At 37.4% G+C, this 18,408-nt stretch overlaps 1 long non-coding RNA gene across 3 annotated transcripts in view; it reads right to left on the bottom strand.

The window, feature by feature from the left end:
• Positions 1-10,578: 10,578 nt before the first annotated feature.
• Positions 10,579-18,408, bottom strand: part of LOC147874461 (uncharacterized) — a 14,105-nt gene continuing 6,275 nt past the window's right edge. For all 3 annotated transcript variants that reach the window (XR_015534158.1, XR_015534159.1, XR_015534160.1), the window contains exon 2: positions 10,579-13,608. This is a non-coding gene — a long non-coding RNA (uncharacterized LOC147874461). The remainder of the gene's footprint in view (positions 13,609-18,408) is intronic.

The raw sequence follows: 18,408 nt of genomic DNA, 5'->3' as shown, positions 1-18,408 counted from the left end.
AAAGTTTCTTTGAGTCATCTTGGACAACAGCCCTGCAGACCACAACTTCATATTATATATTAAGAGACTAAATAATTTACCAACTATAAACTAACTTGCTTATTAAGCATGACACACTCTCGTGGCGAATGAGATCGTGCGATACGGTTAGGAAGACGAAAGGGAAAGGACAGCTGAGCGTGGTTATCGTGCTAAGTAGGTCTACGTCAGAGACTGTCTGGACGGACAGAAGAAAAGTGAGATTCGTAACTTGTACTCAGAAATAAAAGTGAAGTTTCCTATCAGTCAGACAAATGTTATTTAACTACAAACAGTTAAATGAAAAAAGTGATTACTGATAGAAATACACTGCAGAGAGACATAGATAATATATCTTCTGAACCACAACGTTCGTCTAAGATAAAATTGTCATATTTCGTTCCTATGACCTCGCTGTTCGTCGTTTAAAATCGTTGCCTTGGTAACCTTTGTCATACGTTATTTATAAAACAGGGTTTTAAACCTCATTCACTATTCATTATTATTTTAATGCCAGAAGAGTCTGCTTAACATTAAAACGTTTGAAAACCTAGAGCATGCCATTGAAGGAAGAATTCTCAGTAACAGTGGTTTTATTTCTCTGTGTTAATAACGCTGATAGAAAAATTCTTTCTTAGTCGATTTTCATCTACCAGCAGGTGTCAAAGTTTTTATTTTTATTCTAGTTAGACATTTGGTAGGACTCCTTGGACGAGTGATCAGCCCTTCGGAAGGTCTCTACCTGTTCACAGGACAGCACAACACAGGAAAAACGCGGGCAAACATCCATGGCTAAAGTGGGATTCGAACCCACGGTCCCAGGGACCAAACGGCACAAGGCCCAAACCTCAGACCACGCGGCCACTGTGACCCCCCGGAATATAACATGTAATCAAATTCTTGCAGTAGTTTTGCAGATGACTAACACGGTATAAAATAATACGTTCATTTTTATATATTTTGGACAAAGAAAGCACAAACACTTACATTACAATTATATTTTCCCAAAATCTTCTAGGTATGAAGACAAACTTCAGTACTTGAGAGAGCGATGTAATATAATGGACGGGTTTCTGCGACAATATGGATGACAGTTTTGGTGTGCAGAAATAGTTGCTATGGCCTGTAGAATCAGCAACCAGCTAGAACAATATTCTTCAACCTTATTGGTGCTGTGGATACCCTCCGCTCTCAGTTTTCTAGTACCATAGGCCCCTCCCAAAATTATCTTAATGACTTTGTCTATAAGAATATAGATTAGACAAAATATAAAGAGAAGATATAGTTTTTCACCATATTTTTGCTCTAATACGGAAGTAAAAAATCTTACAGCGTTGCATCATGCAGAAAAGAGAAGAGTACAATCTATTCAACTCCAGGACCTACAAGGCAAAATTTGCGGAACCCCTACAGCAGACAGCTGACACACACAGGACGTACCCCAGCTGACTAGAGGGGCAATGGGTCACCGTGGAGGTGTGCCCCATACACCGTCAGTAGCGCCCACGCGAAGACCTACTATTGACGAGGCTCTGAGCGGTCTCTCAGCCGACTTGTTCCTTCGACAAGCACCTGGACAGTCGGCTAACTTTTCCGATTGAAGTTACAAATATTATTGTTTTTAACAACTAATACTAGAAGCCTGAATGAAACACGAATCGAAGGAGAACCTGCGCAAGTGAAACAAGTGTTGTTAGAGAAGTTCAATGTGAATTCTATTCATCTCTTTACACACGTACGAAAGCAGCCATAACCGTTACTTGACACCGGTCTGTCATTTGTAACGTTTTTGTTCTAACGGAGGGTTGAAAATACTGAAGCAAATGCAGACAGGGAGACAGGGTAACAGCTTTGGCGTCACTGTACTCATCGAGATTTGAAACGGGGTCCACAGCTCATTGGTAAGTCCATCAAGCAGAATATTGCAGCGTAACCTGTCTTTGTAACCCGGGGCTCCAGACGGAGGTAAGTGGTCAGTCCCACGATTCGGTCATCATGTGAAGTCCAATAATAACACAGTCCGATATGTCTGTCGGAAATACGTGGTGCAGTGAATGCAAGTCGGGAAGAACTGGTTTGAACCTCGACGGGAGCATCTCCTGTCTTAAACTCAAACTGATAAAGAACCATTTGCGTTCATCGATGAACCAGGATAGGCTAAACAGTCTGGCTCTCATCAGCATAGAGAATGAAATTTGTGATAAACTTGCTTTGGATGATATTGTGAATAAATTTGCAATTATGAAATCTCGCAAAGTTAACTTCTTAAATTAAAAGAAATTACTTTTTTATTTTGTTTAATTCCCTCATTTCCCTTAAAATTTCAATTATTATTACTTATGTAACATAATTCTTAGTAGAAACTTTTACCTTAAGTTATGAAAACTTATAAAATATATATCATATTAAAGTTTTGCGAATTACAATGATAAGGACACTTTGTGAAAGATGTGTAAACAATTAACTCACAATGACGATTTACAATGTCAGAATACGGAATATTTATAATTAATTATCAGTAATATTCAGTAACAAATCTAAGTTGAGGAAGGCAGTCGCAAATCCCTAGTTTTTCAAGGCCTTCTAAAATTAATTGAACTATTTATTTATTTATTTCAGATACATAGAATTTCATCTTTGACCCATAACACGTCTTGCTTCCCAGTAGCGATCACAAAGTTTGCTGCTCTTCAAAGCTGGGCAGTGTTGTAGGTGGTGACTGTCCTTGGTTACGAATAACACAGGGTGGTTCGGTGTAGATGCCAATCCGGTGGAGGTGCTTGGCGGAATGCTGCCAATCTGGGATGTTCAGTAGTGACTCCTTCCATTGTTTCTCTGAAATTTGTGCTGACAACTGTTCAAAGTGTTTGTTCCTCAAGGCTTGTCGTATGAATAACTGGATGGAGTGGAGAGATGATGCTTTGTTATCTATTTGCAGTACCTTAGCCCCTTTCTTGGCTAGTTGGTCAGCTCGTTCGTTTCCAAGTATTTGGCAGTGGCCTGGTATCCACTGTAATATTATAGTTCGGTTTTTCCTCTTTAGTTGGTGAAGAATTTTGCAGCACTCTTGAATTCCTATAGATTTTGGGGGGCTTGTGGATCCGAGTGACTGAATTGCAGCCTTAGAATCTGATAGTACTACAGCTCTTACAAAGCTTTCTGAGAAGTGGCATAACTGATTTACTGCTATGAAAATGGCTTCAATTTCTCCGTCAAAAGCTGTTCTATGACGGCCAGAAGGACTGTAGTGGGAAAAAAGGTCACAATATATTCCTGCGCCTGCATTGATAAACACATAAATTTTGGAGCCAACAGTACAGACATGAAGCCATGATTCCTTTGGGTATTTGGTGTTGATAGTTTCTTGTGCTAGGGCCTTCATAATTTCTGGATTTATTAACTTTTTTGAGACTGGTTGTTGGAGATCAGTGTAAAACTCAATGTAATCTGTCTCAACTGGATTCTGTATCTGTAGCAGTATTTGTGGTTTATTTTTTTTAATTACGTTGAAAATTGTATAAATCCTTTCTATGTCTTTAATTTCCGCTCACTTACGCAATAACTTTTCCAGCATTCTTCTCCTGGTATTCTGATTAGCTTTTCGTATAGAGTAACCGTTTTTTCCGTTTATTAATTCCTGTATTGTTCTATTACTCGTAGCAAAAAGCATGACAGTAATGGGAGTTGTTTTTACTGCACCGGTGATAAGACGCAGGGCTTGGTTTTGCGCCTTTTCCAATTTATGTAAATTTTGTTGAGAAGCAGTAACGTGGGGTTCACAACAGTAGGTTATTGTAGGGAGGATGTATATTTTATATGTAGTGTTAAGGGTAGAACGAGCACAGCCCCATTTAAATCATGCAAGACGTTTGATAGCTCGGGTTTCGATCCCTTCAATTTGCTTCTTCCAAGATAATTTGTTGTCAAAATTTACTCCCAAATACGTATAACTGTCAGTTTGATTTACTGCAATATTTTTGTACTTTAATTTAGGTTGTATTGGTTTATGTGTAAGTGAAAAAGATTGGAATGCAGACTTAGTTGCATTTATAGTCATATTATTCTTTACACTCCAGCTTTCAAGTATTTGGAGTGCCTCGTTGAGAGTTTTCTCAGTATTATCTTAATCTCCTCTTTTTTTCTTCTCCGTCCAGAACACGAGGTCGTCTGAATATAATAAACACTGAACTCCAGGTATGAATTTCAGGCTGCTAACCAAATCATTAACATATATGTAAAAAAAATTAATTGAACTTGGTAATCTAAAAATATTAAAAATTTAATAGGGGCGGTAGATATGGTCAGCGCGGGCCTGGGTGGCTGCGACGCCGAATTGCGTTGAATACAGGTCCTACGTGCGTCACTTCAACCTCAATTAAACCTTCGTCAGAGATAACCTGCATTTGCTTTCAGCCCACAACTGTCTTATATAATAAAGAGATCGTGTAGACCCCACCATCTCATAAGTCAACTGTGAAGTTGAGACTGCCGTAAGGAAGCTAGAATTCCACTGACCCACGCCAAGCCACCCGACAGCACCTTCGGGCCGAAAGTCAGAATGAACAGACACATACACACACACGTCTTGTGTTGCGTGCAGTAGTAAGGCAAATGGAGTTCTAACACATAATAATTTATTTGTGGCGGTCAGACATACTCCACGTGGCGTTTAGTGGCGTGAAGTGCCTTCGGATATGTGGAATTTAATCTTCACCATCGACGGCATTCTGGCTTAGAACCTGCGGGCCTTTCGGAAATTTTTTTACTATTTCGATCTTTTGTAAGGTCTACAAGACTTCTAAGGTAAAAAGTGTCATGGCAATGACAGAAATAACACAGGAAATGTGTTATTATTTTTTTCTCCTGTTCAGTTAGCAAAATAAATTTTGCACTCTGGTTTTTACAAACACAAACTACTCCAAGCCAGTAACTATAGTCATGAGTATTTTATAACGACGTATGTAATTCGAACATCTGTTTGGAACAAGCACGGCCTAAACAATTGGCGAATGGGGAGAGTTTTGCAACTGAAAATATCGTGATTAAATGTGTTGTGATTGTCTTGGTATAAGTACTATAGTGCATTTATCAGATGTGTTACATGCCCAGCCAACCTTTGTCTCTAAGTTTTAAGGCCTAATTACTTTAATTTTAAAAGCTAGAATTAACATCCTCAATGATTAACAGTCTCTAATATTCTTCAAGTTATACAGTTATTGAGATCGTGTTAGGTTATTAAGGTCGGAAATTTGTCATAAAATCATGTATAGCAGTGTGGTCAAACTGGCGACTCACGATAAATTCTAATCTGGCCTGCGAAAGTATTTGTTAATTTGTTACTGGTTAATAGAAACCCATTTATTTTCTTTATTCATAAGGATTTGAAAAAAATAGTTGTGATTATCATCTCGTCTGCTGCTTTACGTACAAATGCCATTTGTCGGTACGCGTTATCTGAGGTTGTGTTACGATTAACCCTTCGTTTAGCAACAACAAAAATAGAAGATGATATTCCGTAACTGGTAAAATAACATTCTGCTCAGTGCTCTCAATAAAGCCATTGAATTTAAAAGCATAAGATGTAGGTTCAACAGGTACAAATTTTTATTGTATCAGTTACAAGCTGTTAAAGTAGCGAATTTAAAATAATTTGTGTAAGTTCTCCAGGTAAAAATTGTGAGAGATACAAGCTGTTGAAGGAGCAAATTTAAAATAATATACGACTCTATAGTAGTTTGTGCACATTTAAATAAAATGTATATCACAGCATATGAATTGGTAATTTGTCATTTCTGAATAAATATTATTAAAGATAACGACAATGCAAAAATAGTGACATAGGGGTTTCTCGGCCCTTGGGTCCAACAGGAAAACCATTCTGGCCTAAGCGAGGAAAAATGTTGGACAACCCTGATATATGATATTTTTGTGCTTGCTTAAACTGTCTCCAAAATAGGGACCCAAAACAAGACCACCAAATTTTATGAAAGGCCCTTTAGCACTATATAAACTTACCATGGATGATAATGCAGATTTAACGATTAGGCCTACAGAACTGACGGAACCCGCAAACGTGTTTGCCAGGCCAATGGATCAGCGTGAATAGTGTGAAGTGACACTTCGCTCTTGAAGATACTTTACTCCTTGTTTTCAGATGGCCCAACAAGTGAAGTCAAGGTCTGTATGGCAAGGGATCGTGCTGGCTATTTTACTGGGCCCGCGTTGAGGAAACTCTTCTATGTCTGCAAGGTTGTAATGAGCAGACGCGGGATCTCCGTTCTTCTAAGAATGCCTTGAAACGCTTTGTTCGTTAACATATCAGGTTAATTGCCTCCTATCACTGTGTTCCGGAAGAAGGCGTCAGTTATTTCGTCTTTCCAAGACCACGCTATACCATTACAAGGTTACAAACCTGCTCCTTGCGTAGGCTAAACTAGGAATGGTTACGTGGGTTCCGTCGATTAACCTCAGTGTGTACATGCAAATTAGGCTCATTACATTCATGTCCTGAAAACATGATGCTCCTAATCTGTTCCCAATTCCCATTTAAGAACTCCGTAGTATCATCCTCGCTTTGTACCTCAAGCATTTTCAGTTTGTAGAAATGCCACTAATTTTGTCTTCAAGACGCTATGAAGACTGAATTTTGAAATCCCAGTTTCGTAGCCACGCGGCGCAGAGATTTCTGAGGGCTTCGCCGTTCCGAGCACTTCTGTCGTCATCGCATTATCACATACGCTCCTATTAGATTCATCCAACACTGACCCTGTCTCCTTGAACTTCGCCACAAACTTGCCCACACGGGTGTGGGCATTTCGGGGCCATTCACGATGACGTGTTGAATCTTTCTGCAACTTCTTGTTGACTGTGACCTCCAGACAGCAAAATTACTTCCACGTGTTCGTCTTCACTCACGCACAGTGTAATCACTTACGTCTTCTACAAATAATACGATGAATATTGCTTATGGTTCCAGGGACACTGCAAACGAGATTAATCATGAAGATGGCTGTCATCTGGGTTGTTTCGCCGTGTAGTCTGGTAGAATTTTACCGACGTTTCAGAGGTACTTTTTGCAGGATCGCTCTGATGATGGAGGCAGCAAGGACCTCTGAAAAGACAGTAAAATTCTACCAGACTACACGGCGAAACAACCCAGATGACAAGCCATCTTCGTACTATCCCCGTGAGAACCTGAAATCTCACGAGATAAATCTATTTGAGTAACATTGGAACCCTCGTAACTGTTTTCATGAGTTAATTAAAGAAATTGCTTAGATTACTGCAGAATAATGAGATCCTGTTAGTCAGTCGGCATATTTCTTGGCTCTGTAAACTATTGGAAACATTGTGTTGTAGAAGATTACTGTTTAATTCTTTTTTGTTTTTCGTATCAGCTACTTAATACTCCTACTTTACATAAAGCCCACATTGGACTTTATAACATTTAATTAAGCGTATATCATTTAGTCCATAACATAAAATACAAATTTCATTACTTTAAACATTTTTGAACATTGAGAACCTTAAGAATTGCTTCTGAGTGTATGCAGTGTGATTCATTCTGGACTTAATAAGTCTTTAATGTTAGTATATACGCTCGTATATAACATCGAACAAGTACTCGCTTTAAATCAGTAATATCCTTGATTTTTTAAATAATAGCAGAGTAGTAATATATTAACTGACATGTGTGATAATGACACATTACAATGACACAATCGTATGTTATGCCAAGACCAAATAACGTTCATGAATAAATAAAGGATACATTTCTTAAGATTTTACTTACCATTCCGGGAAACTTCTTTGATGGGTACCTTGCCTTAAAATAGCCCAATTTCCTCATACTTTTAAGTTAATTTTTATGTAACATTTTTATATAAGGTCCAAACCTGGTTGTTGTTACAGCTGACGGTGATACCCGATACAGTAAGATAGTAATTTTGATGCAGTTAAATCGGGAAACTGTGTTACACATGATATTTTAAAGGAAAAAACAAGCTAAGAATCAATCGACCAAGCAAACCACATTTATCGATCTATTTTAGTGAATGTGAAGCTCTATTAAAATCGATTTGATATTAATTAAACACATAAAAATGCGCTAAAATAAAGAACGAAACAGTGGGATGTCTGTCTGCAATAAACATGTATGAAGGCCAATGGGTCAGGGAAAATAATATAGAAGTAATTTTTAAGAAATTTGAGCTCCATAGGAGCGTGCTCTTAACTTTTCTATAAGAAGCCGAAAGGAATTGAGCGAAACGTAAAACCGATAATATCCAACAGAGTGTTTTTATCTATGGCTTATTTTACGATGCTCTCACTACCTCGTATCGTACAGCCAGATAATAGGAGTACTCATAAATAATGAATTGAAAAGGATACGGAAGGAAGCGGTCGTATCTTTAAGATACATCTCACCATGTAGCACCGCCGAGGGAAACTACGGAAATCTTACGTCAGAATAATCAGTTATCGGGACAATTGTTGATCCCCAGACCTCCCGAATATGAATCAGAGGTGCTAACCACTCCTACGCGAAATTATCTTCAATGATCAATTCATCTTATTTTAATTCCTGGATATAAATACAATTACTTAAAATAAATAAGTACATACAGACGTACGACGTGCGATCGGAAAGTTTCAAGACTGTGTCAATAGAGGGCGAACCGGATGTAGTACGAGCTTCTGCCGCTAGGGGGTGCGGCCTACATTCATAGTGAATCAGTGTGCCAGCCAGCATCATCGAATTAGCATTTGTTTCTTAGTTACGGGCGTTTTGGTAGTGCATTACACCGACACTCCTGCGATTTCGGAATGGCGTGTGCATCAAATTTTGCCAAAGACTCGCCAAAACGGCTACGGAAACCTATGAAATGCTAAAACAAGCATTTGAGGAGTCCGCAATGGGTCGTGCACAAACTTTTGTGTGGCATTCACGTTTTAAAAATGGCCGAACCTCTGTCGATGATGACGAGCGTTCTGGACGACCATCTTCGAGCACAACGCCCGAAAATGTTACGAAGATTCGGCAGGCCATTCACGAAGATCGACGTCGTACCATCAACGACTTGTGCGACATTGTTGGGATAGGCTATGGGACCTGTCAGCTGATTCTAAAGGAAGAACTCCACATGCGACGCATCGCAGCCAAGTTTGTGCCAAGGCTCCTGTCTGAGGACCAGAAGCAGAATCGACTTCTCGTTTGTCAGGAACTCAAAGATCTTGCAAGAACAGACCCCAACTTCCTTTCTAAGGTTATCACAGGTGATGAAAGCTGGGTTTACGGGTACGATCCGAAAACGAAGCAGTAATCTTCACAATGGAAGAGCCCATCGTCACCACGACCGAAGAAGGCAAGACAGGTCAAGAGCAATGTGAAGTCAATGCTGATCTGTTTTTTCGACCAGGAGGGGATCGTCCATAGGGAGTTTCTTCCTGCAGGTCAGACGGTCAATGCTGAATTTTACTGTGGGGTCCTGAGGCAGTTGCGTGAAGATGTGAGACAGAAGCGGCCGGCAAAGTGGCACAACCACAACTGGCTGCTGCATCATGACAACGCGCCAGCTCACACCGCCCTCAAAGTTCGGCAGTTTTTGGCATCAAACACCATGGCCATCATCCCGCACCCTCCTTATTCGCCGGATTTAGCTCCGTGTGACTTCTTCCTCTTCCCAAAGATGAAAATTCAGCTAAAGAGAAGGAGATTTGAGACGATAGAAGAGATTCAGGCAGAATCGCAGATGGTGCTTGACAGGCTGACAAAGAAAGATTTCCAGGGATGCTTCCAGGCTTGGCAGCGGCGCTGGGATCGTTGTGTTAAATCCCAGGGGAACTACTTCGAGGGTGATGGATGAATTTAATACCTGAGATAAGTGTACGGGTTTTTATAATCACAGTCTTGAAACTTTCCGATCGAACCTCGTACAATATATAATAGAAATAGTTACTCTCGTTGTAATGAATGTTAATGACTGCAGAAGTTTGTGTTTGATCCCAAATTATTTTAAAATTAGTCGGCGTGGACTTTCAAAATATTGTACACCCCTTTTATAGAACATTCTGTGAGTTTTCAAAGGCGTGCATTCGTGTAGTTAAAGCAGTTGTAATGAGCTGAAATAAAGGTGTTATGATTAAATCAAGAGAGAAAAATAGAAACATTTTCGAATTAAATTTATCGCATAATTAACTGGGCTCCACATTGACCAGTCGCTTACTGAATTAGATATTCGAATATTTAAAATTTAATATAAATTATTGAATGATTTAACAACTGAACGTCATTGCACTGATGTAGAATACATAATGTATGTATAGCATTTAAGAAATAAGAGACCAGTTATTTTGCAACGAATAAGACGTCTAGAAACCGGTTAATTACATAAATACTCCAACGGGTTGTTTACAAATGAATTAAATAACTTTATCAACGGTCATATTTTATAGCATTTCGTTAAAACAATAAATATTAAGTATTTATTGCTCCATTTACATGACTGCTTCTTTATCTTGCAAAAAACATTGCCCAAATGCGGGTGTTTAAAGAAGTAATAAAATGTTAGATTAGTTTTTAATAGAAGGATAGTATCTAATATATAAATAAGACAACTTAGCTCATCAGACACAGTGGTAATTATATATTTACAACAACATTTAACAATCAGTTAATCTAAATTTTACTGACAAAATGTATTTATGAGATTCGTATTATTTCCCTATGCAACATCAACTGATTGATATTTGTAACGAAGAAGCGATACGTTTTCTTTGAGGTAAGAAATGAGTTTTTAAGTATTATTTAGACAAACTTCTACTTCAAAGACATAATAAATAGTAGTAAAACTTTAGACATCAGGTTTCTGATTGATAAAAGGCTGTATTTGGTCTCAGTAAGGAGTCTTTATTAAAATTTATACTTGTATGAGAAGTTTAAATCGTGTAGATCCGCGTATTGTAAAGTACGCACCGCTCACTAGATGACAGGATGACAGGCCTGCTAAAGTCATTCCGCTTTCAGTGTGACAAGGGGTCTACGCCCCCCAGTGCAGACCTCAGTTACCCTCGGTCGTGTATCGCACTTTGAAGGTAATACGAAATTATTGAGCTGAGGGCGACTTTCTGCTTCTTGAAGATCGTTCGGCCGTCTTAACTCATTTTTTCGAAGGGCGAAGTCGTATACATTACATTGCCATGTGCGCTGTTTGTTAGTGCAATGTCAATCGGCTAGTGAACTCTGAGTATGAAGAGAGTCGACTCTAAATTAACCAAAGTGGGTCTCTCCCTTTCGGTATCTACAACTTTCAGGCTGAAACCGCGTGGAGTTTCCAACTCATGGTTCGGATTTTAACATTCAGCAAAGTCCATGGCAAAATATATAAACACAGGCCAAATGCATTTTCTATTTAAAATGGTTTCAATCGTATAGATACTTTACCCGCAAAGCTTTTATTTTGAATTAGAATGCGTCATTAGGACAATCCTAGAACAGGCTTATAAGGAGATGTGTGAACTGCAAATTGCGCATATCAGTAACATAACGTATTTGGACTTAAGAGAGACGAGGAGACAGGAAGAAACTTGACAATGAGAAGCTTCGTCATATGTAATTATCGCCAAATATTATTAGGGTAATATTACAACAAAAGATTTGATTGGTGGGACATGTAGTACTCATGGGCCAGATGAGATATTCATACAAACGTTTAGTCGTAAAGTCTGGAGACAAAATATCACCTGGTAGAACTAGAGGTAGATGTCTTAAATTAATAGGGGTTCAGGATATGGGCTGGATTCTTCTCGCGTGAATAACGTCTAGAGGCGGGTTCCTTTGTAAACAGAATGAACCTTTGGGTTCATAAAAGACGGTAATTTTTTTACAAGATAAGCGACTATTACTGTCTGGAGTTAATTTTATGCTGATTATCGTATTGTTAATATTTCTGTATTTATTTTGTATGCTGATATTATTGTTTCAGTTATTTGCTATTTTACTGTTGTTGTGGTAGGCCTGCGACAATGGGGAATTTCAGCTAGTTTAACAGAATATAAATGTTATCATCGTTATATAAAAAGCCGAAGAGCGATTTCTCTCTCAAATGAAAGAGACGTCGTTCCTGATTTCGACTTGTAAATAATCGAATAATCAAAAGATTGGAATTTAAATTTTAAGGAGAGCTTGATCATTCCACTTCTCTGTTAGAAACTGTCAATCATTGGCTCCGCCCCACCTGACATTGTGGGGGTAGGAGAGCAATATTTCACGATAAGGGGAGAGAATTGGATCACGGTCCGGACAATGCAGTCACATTTCGAAAAATGAATTACACACAAGTGGGATTTTCAATTGAAATTTCTCCGCCAGAGTCCAAATGTAAACGAGGCAGAATTTTGTGTAGTTCCTTTTTTGATCTGACTGATTAGTAAACTGTTTATTAAACTTTTATGATAATTATAACAATGAGTGAGGAATAAAGAATAATTACACAGTAATTCGTTTAAGGGTTCTTCAGGAAGAAGTTCAAAGTGCTACGTGGCTCCAAGCATGATTTTTTCATACAAGACTAGGCTGATACCTATTATACGGACAGACAAACGGACAAATTCATTTTTACATTAAACGGAGAAGAAAATGTCTCATATGGAGTAAAGTCTTTTAGTCGGAAAACCATGTGAAGTGGCGTTCTTGGTTAGATTTTTTGAGAGATTTTTATTGAAGTAAAAGCTCAATATAACAATTTCAAAAAATTTCAGCCAATGGAGACGATGATCTTAATGGATAGATTAAACAGTGTTTCTGTTTAAGTCACTGAATAAACAGAAAGCAATAATATTTTGGATAGGCTTAATTTTGTTATTTTATTTTATGAACTGTGTATTTCATTTTTATGCTATAAATTTAATTTTTAAACAAGATTAACTTTAGCCATTTGTGAGAAATGTTATGCGACATTGTGCAATCAGTTTTCATGGTTAATCTAGGTATCATGGTAAACCACGAAAATGTTAAACAGAAGAAGATAGCGAAAATTATTGAATAAAACCAAACAGGTTAAATTCCCATCGTTGCAAAATTTAAGACAAATGAATGGAGATCAATGAACAAGACTGGGAACGTACATCAAAACTCTAAAGATGTTCCTTATGACACATTCCATACACATAATGTTTAACACTTAAGTGTAGCAATTAAAAATGCAAACGTCAATTTACTATAATTACTATTTTCACATAGTCGTATATTAATTGTCATCTTAATTTGCAAAGTGTCACATTTACAAACTAAGGCTCAGTTATCCAGAGAAATGCAAAAATTTAATATTACGTATGCTCAATAATTCACTCACTTCAACGTTTGTCTTGTTCTAACGTTACCATGGCAACATGACAGTACAATACAATATAGTACAACTTAGGAAAAGAATGTTTGGGTTGCTGCAAAAAGTCCTGTGACTGCTAGGCAATTTAAAGCACAAATTGCTTAGCGCGTAATGGAGGCAGATACCATCACGTTCCTGCCCTGTCGCCTTGTCACTGGACTGTTTCGACAGCACAAGTTTGGATCACCAGCTCGAGGACACTTACCTGAAACGGAAGAAGTAATTCAGTGAATTGACAGCCTGATAAGATAGCTTAAATTAAGCAGACTTTGATCATTGTCAAACCCAGGGTGTAGGTTTATTTCTTTTTTTTTAGGGGGGGGATTAGTTATAAACCAGCTGGCTAAAGCTACGCCATATTAGGCTACATAGTATACATTATTCACATACCAAATAAGCTGTTAATGTAAATGATTTGTTCTTTTGACAGAAAATATTTCTTCCCACTTAATTTTGTGTAAATTTAAAAAGAAATATTCTTGTCATTCTCAATTTTGTCAACGAGTTATATTTAGGGATCCCAAGCTAAAGCATAGTAGTTATTAAGAATGTTTTGTTGCAAACAATATCAAATGTTGTACCTGGTTAAGAAACGTAGGTAAATTCTAAGTTTGGTTTGGTTTAGTTCGTATTGGAGTAGAACACGTACACGCCACTTTTATCACGCATTATTTAGACGGTAATGCAGACATGCAAATAAAATTGTTATATATTTAACAGCTTCATACATTACTCTCACTTTTGAAAATAACGTCCGTATTATTTAATAAGGTTATTTTTGTGCAGATACTAGCATTACACGAAAATTCAAAAGTACTAAAGTTCTTTAAACAATGTAAATCTTCCTACGATATATTTGTAATTTTATACCATAATTACTTCATCGTTAATGTTTCCCTGTTAGAAATCGAACTTCTAAGGTGAAGTTTGCTGTCAGGTTTATTGTCCCAGCTGCTAAAACTTTTATTCTAAAGTAATTAATACATCATACGTCTTCGTGGTCAATGCAATATACAGGCCTATTTAAAAAAAATTTGATGTAACTTTAAATGTAACGATTGAGGAGTGATTAATGGTCATAGGTTAAAAGAATTGTGGTTTTTATTCCGGGCTGTCACAAAATTAGACAAATCAACGTCGAATTTGAATCAAACTTGTAACTAAATTCAAGTTTTCTTAGTTCGCATTTCGCTCACAACGAGTAAAATTTTGATTCTCGGCACAGTAATGACATATTTGTTGGACGATGTTATTAAAACGTACTATTATGGGTCCGATATCAAATATACGAGTAGTCTTATTAATTACAATCGATATGGAGGAAGAAATGTTACGTAAGTAGGGAAACAGAGAGACATAGCGGAGGGTAACATGTACTTTGCGTTGTCATGACGACATGTCTTACATTTGTTTTAATAATGTTTATTCTGACGTATACATTACTGTCAATAAACATTTGTTTAATTCTCCACATGTTTTAATAAGATATGTTCGTTTCTTAGAACATATAAATGTTTCACTTAACTACTGGAACAGTTTTTTTTAGATCGTGTGTTAGTCTTTGTCTAAGCTGACTTTTTCTGGGTTGCGACGCCATGTGAACTCATAAGCAGATACCAATGTTTCGGCCCTGAAGATAGCGACAGTATGTCTCCGAAACGCTTGTATCTACCTACGAGTCAACATGGCGTTACATCCCAGAACATCGTCATGCCTGTTGAAAAATGAAAGAAGGATTCCGATATCTCATTAATGTTTTATTTTGTTAAAAAAAAGAAAAATGTAATAGGCAAGCCTGTTTGTAATAGTAAGGTTAATTTAATAGCACTATTAATGAACTGTCATTGTACTTCAACAAACCGATACTATTTATAACCCTGTGGCCCGGAATCTAAGGAACGGATTAATGTGGTATGGTTCCTCGTCTGGAAAAGGTTAAAACGTGAAATTAATTTTGGAAAAATCTCGTTGACAAACATTTTAGATAAAAATTAGAGCTACTGTTTTATACAATGATCTGCTTTTGGAAAAATTACTCTCTAATTCTAAAATATAATGTCTTGCCACCTTTTGGTGCACAAAATAAAATTCGATTCCTTATTGATTCAAGTACTTAACCACGTGTTCGTTCAGATTTTGCCTAAGCCTATGTTCTTGTATTCATAAAGTTGTGCAGGAAATTTCAATGAGCGTGTATGTATAAAACAATTTCATAAACGGAACTGTTTGTGACAGCGTTTTGTTAACCGGAGACACACGTAGGCTAGACCATTTATATTCATGTTAAATTAATGTTTCCACATTCTGTACTATTATTTTCTGGTGTCCTCAAACGGAAGCAATAGTCAGGCATACTATTTGAGCAGCACAAAGTTCTTTCATTTAACACTCCTCGCTGTACCTTATTAGGCATGCATAGTCCTCTACCAGAAACCAGCGTGATATGTCTGTAGTCAAGATGATTTCCTATTCAGTGCAAAATGGGAATGTTATGCTGTGTTGTTTCTTGGTTCTACAACCCGGTTGTGGGTTTTCGCCGCCTCGTGTTTTTTTCTAGAGGTTTCTTGGTCTTGAAGTGTGCATTTATGAGTATAGTGAGTGACCAGCCCACTGATGTAGTCTCGTAGAAACTGACTAGAAATTTCAGAATGCTTCTGTAATCGGGGTTATGAATCGTTCTCGTGAGAGAGGCAATAAGCATATCTAAAATTTCCGTCAATTTCTACGAGACTAGCATTAAAATATCGCAGAATTTATCTTCATAATTTCCACCTTGAGAACCTGAAATCTCATAAAACTGGAAGTTGGATTTTTTTTTCCTGGTAGCGTTGTAGTGCAGTTTTAAATAAATGCCCCGTTTTTTTAAATGTACGTCACAACGCCAGCAATCTGTCAAGATGAAGGCGCTGTAGGATACTTTGTTGTTTTAAAGATGATTTCCAATTCCTTCTCAGACAAAACATCACAGAATGGAGCTTAAAAATTCGCGCGTTTCCCCTAATATTATTACAGCGATCAAATCAAATGTAGAAAACACGACTTAGGAAGATGGCGAGCTCTTGTAAAGGCGGTAATGAACCGTCAGATTTAATAACCCTGTTTCATGGAATTACTTCAACACTTATTTCAAAATATGTTTCTCTTCATTTCGAGTGTGAATTAATATGGAAACAGAAAACGAAATCAAGCCAACAGTTAATATTCTTTGTTGCTTTAAATTACCGACGTTTTTGTTGGTATAGGCCCGGAAGAAATTTCATATCCTAAAAACAGAAACTGTTCATGTAATCTATACATAGTTTCTTATTACAACACTCGCATGTTCTCAGCATATAGAGAGCCTAAAGAAGCAGGAATATCCACTTGCGTTTCGAAAAAACTCAGCAAATATCGATCTGTGAAAATAAGAGCCTTTAGAATTCGCAGTTTTGAGATCTGGACTCTTTTTCAAAATCAATTGTATCTTCGTATGGCAGTGCCACTTTGTAATACAAGACGTTAGGACATGCTGGAAATAAATATTCACAAATTAAAAATCATAGTTAATAAGACGCACGTTACGTTTATGACATCACTAAATTTGAACTTCTGCGGAATATATTTTTTAATGTCTTCGAAGATTATTACGTCAGAAGTACCGATTTATGAAAAGAAAATGGGACTCATAAGGTCTAATTACTTCATAGAGAGACGTACTGAAGTTCGTGTAATTTTGATATGCCTCGGTATATTTCTATGTATAATAAATGAAACATTCCCAGCATCCCAATTTTCTATAGATCCCCCGGACTCCAAAGGGGGGGCCCATCTGACACATCTGCACCAAAAAATCACCAAAACAACTGACTGTCGCTGAACAGAACATTGCACTGTGTAGCTGTGACGACTGTTTATCAATTACTAACAATTACAACGCCCGTAACGCAGATACAACTCAGAGTACTTAGTTCGATTTCCGACAAGAATTTGTAAGGTTTCTTCTCCACTCGGCATCCAAAGACGCGATGGGGCCTATACAGTTTCTTATGCAGCAGATAGATAAAACGGAGTGTGACGTAACACATTCAGTCCATCTAGTACGTCAATTTCTATGCGTGTTCAAAAAATTCGATGTATAAAAAGTTAGAAACAAATTATAGGTCGGCTTAATGCAAGGCTCTTTACAGTTCTACCTACATGAGGTCAAAGTTCAACTTTCGCTATATGGTCAAAATAAATAATATATTGCATTAATGGAAACCAAAATTTTTATCAGTTAGGCCTACTTTAGACGATGATTCCCTAATCGGTCGATTTTTTTTTAAAAAAAGTGACTCTTGAAGCAAAAGTGAAGAGAATTTAGAGCATTGTCAAACCTTGCTCTCTCAAGTGCTAATCGAAAATTAGATCGCAGATCGTATGAACCACTGAATAAAGGTCTGACTTCAAGTTTCTGAAGTAAAAAAAAACAGCTGTAGACACTCCGTACAAGCTTTCAACGTGCCCCCCCCCCACCAAAAAAAAAACAAAACATGAAATATATGTTAGAACATAGATAGAAATAAAAGTTATTTTTAATTAGTTTATTTAAAAGGAACTTTGTGACGAAGGAATTAATATTTAGGCCTATCCGAATAGCGTAATTATTTCTGAATAATGTGTAATGTAGATTAATGGCCTATTCCGTTATATGATTTTAAAATAACCCCGGAATCAAATGTTAAACAGGCCTATTTTACGGAATGGAATGAAAGTAAATGCCAACAAAATAAATTTACCTTTTTCCCTTTTAATCCCTCACATACGCAGAGTCACTAATAGTGTAGTATCACAGCAGCAGATAAGCCTGTAGATGAACGTCAACAAGAACAAGTCGACATAAATAGCATACGTTTTACGTATTCCTGTTTCTGATAATAAATAATTTTTTTTAATGCCCTCTGCAAAGCTGTAGCCTGCGTACACCTGCACGGAACCTCCTTCGTATGAGCCTATGTGTTTCGCCCGTCGTACCTAAGTTCATCCG

The sequence above is a fragment of the Zootermopsis nevadensis genome, unplaced genomic scaffold (assembly GCF_977971745.1).
Source record: "Zootermopsis nevadensis isolate Lab colony 2312 unplaced genomic scaffold, Znev_1.0 Znev_ptg000008l, whole genome shotgun sequence".
In the NCBI taxonomy this organism is placed as follows: Eukaryota; Metazoa; Arthropoda; class Insecta; order Blattodea; family Termopsidae; genus Zootermopsis; species Zootermopsis nevadensis.
This window is presented reverse-complemented; position numbering and strand designations above follow the sequence as displayed.